Source organism: Mytilus galloprovincialis, chromosome 7 (genome assembly GCF_965363235.1).
Source record: "Mytilus galloprovincialis chromosome 7, xbMytGall1.hap1.1, whole genome shotgun sequence".
Lineage (NCBI taxonomy): Eukaryota > Metazoa > Mollusca > Bivalvia > Mytilida > Mytilidae > Mytilus > Mytilus galloprovincialis.
Genome location: NC_134844.1, coordinates 18,309,104 through 18,311,551, shown reverse-complemented (window position 1 = coordinate 18,311,551; position 2,448 = coordinate 18,309,104).

Here is a 2,448-nt window from a genome sequence, read left to right as displayed (position 1 = left end):
TGCTAATAAGGTTGGGAAAATTGACAATTTTAAGTTAAATTAAAATAGTCTCGTTTGTCATGGATTCTGGTTCTGAGATGACCGTTATGTCGAGTTTGAGGTATAAGTCAAACTAGAGGCTCTCAAGAGCCTGTGTCGCTCACCTTGGTCTTTGTGCATACTAAACAATGGACACAGATAAATTCATGAAAAAATTGTGTTTTGTGATGGTGATGTGTTTGTAGATCTTTCTTTACTGGACATTCTTGTTGCTACAATTATCTCTATCTATAATAAACTTGGTCCAGTAATTACAGTTGAAAATATTTTCTAAAAATTTACAAAAAATTATGAAAATTGTAAAAAAATGACTATAAAGGGCAATAACTCCTTAAGGGGTCAATTGACAAATTCAGTTATGATGACTTATTTGTAGATCTTATTTTGTTGAACATTATTACTGTTAACACTTGATCTCTATCTATAATAACATTCAAAATAAATCTGCAAAATTTCCTTAAAATTACTAATTCGGGGGCAGCAACCCAACAACTGGTTGTCCGATTTGTCTGAAAATTTCAAGGCAGATAGATCTTGACCAAAAAGACAATTTTACCCAATGTCAGATTTACTCTAAATGCTTTGGTTTCAGAGATATAAGCCAAAATCTACATTTCACCCCTATGTACTATTTTAGCCATGGTTGCCATCTTGTTGGTTGGCCGGGTCACGCCACACATTTTTTAAACCAGATACCTCAATGATGATTGTGGCCAAGTTTGGATGAATTTGGCATAGTGGTTTCAGAGGAGAAGATTTTTGTAAAAGATCACCAAGATTTACGAAAAAATGGTTAAAAATTGACAATAAAGGGCAATAACGCCTTAAGGGGTCAACTGATAATTTCGGTCGTGTTGACTTATTTGTAGATCTTACTTTGCTGAACATTATTACAGCTAACAGTTTATCTCTCTCTATAATAATATTCAAGATACTAACCAAAAACAGCAAAATTTCCTTAAAATTGCCAATTCAGGGGCAACAACCCAACAACGGGTTGTCCAATTCATCTGGAAATTTCAGGGCAGATAGATCTTGACCTGATAAACAATTTTATCTCGTCAGATTTGCTCTAAATGCGTTGGTTTTTGAGTTATAAGCCAAAAACTGCATTTTACCCCTATTTTCTATTTTTCGTCATGGCAGCAATCTTGATTTGTTGGCCGGGTTTTTAAACTAGATATCCCAATGATGATTGTGGCCAAGTTTCGTTTAATTTGGCCCAGTAGTTTCAGAGGAGAAGATTTTTGTAAAACGTGGATGGACGACGGACGACGGACGCATAGTGATGGGACAAGCTCACTTGGCCCTTCGGGCCAGGTGAGCCAAAAATGAAGCAGAGGAAGCCGTGTCTGTTGTTCTTAAATATCTTGATCTTGGGGATATATTAAATGAACCCAATCTTAAAATTTGGATTGTTAATGGAAAGAACATCATCAATACATCTGAATGTGAAATGACTTGGCTTATTTGATCTTGACGTTTTTGACAAGTTTCCTAAGAACTCCTATTCATATGAAAAAGGAAGCGGTCCAAAAGGAAAGGCGCACAGATCAGCCAAAGGAATGTCGCCAATTTGTTGAAATGTCAACCTCCAAATTCAACAAATATGCTGTCAAGAAAATCCAATGTACCGATCACTTGTTCCTCTGGGTAGCATGTTATACCTTTTTGTTCACTAATATATATATATAATAACAACATATGCGGTATGGTGTCCCAAATTAGTAAATTTATAGCGTTTACTACCAATTTTATGTTAAAAACATTGTGCATTAATTTTAATAGACGATTTGTCCATTTCACATGGAGAATGGTGGTATACACGGTTGAAAAATTAAGTTTTGATGGAACATACTTCAGAAAAAGATCAAGATTTAAAATTAAACAGAACTTCCTTAGAAATTTCTAGAATCCACATATGGTTAATACTACTACGCCAGTAACCAGATTCACCGTATTTCTGAAGACCTTCTTTTACTGCCGACTCAAATCTAATATGTCTAATGGACAGTTCTTTAGTTATTTTGTTTTGTTTGGGAAATAAACTTTGTTCTATTATTGAAACGTTTGTAATGCATATCTGAAATAGTAAAAAAACACATGGTCCGGCCCGATGATAAACTAAAGATTGATATGATCCATTTTACATCAATAGCATACTGAAGAAGGATATCAGTCATCCGAAATATTTATAGATACTTACATTTAATATTTCCTTTTTAAATATTGGTGTTGTTATCTAAGCTTTTTAAGCGTTTGCATGTGGTTTGGTGTTCTTTTCTCAAGCTATAACAACCAATTGACTAATTATTCTTTCCATTGTAATATCTTTTCTTATCGATGAAAAAAGTCACAGACTAGTATGAATAAATTTTGAACAGACACACACTTGTCATAAGTAAACAA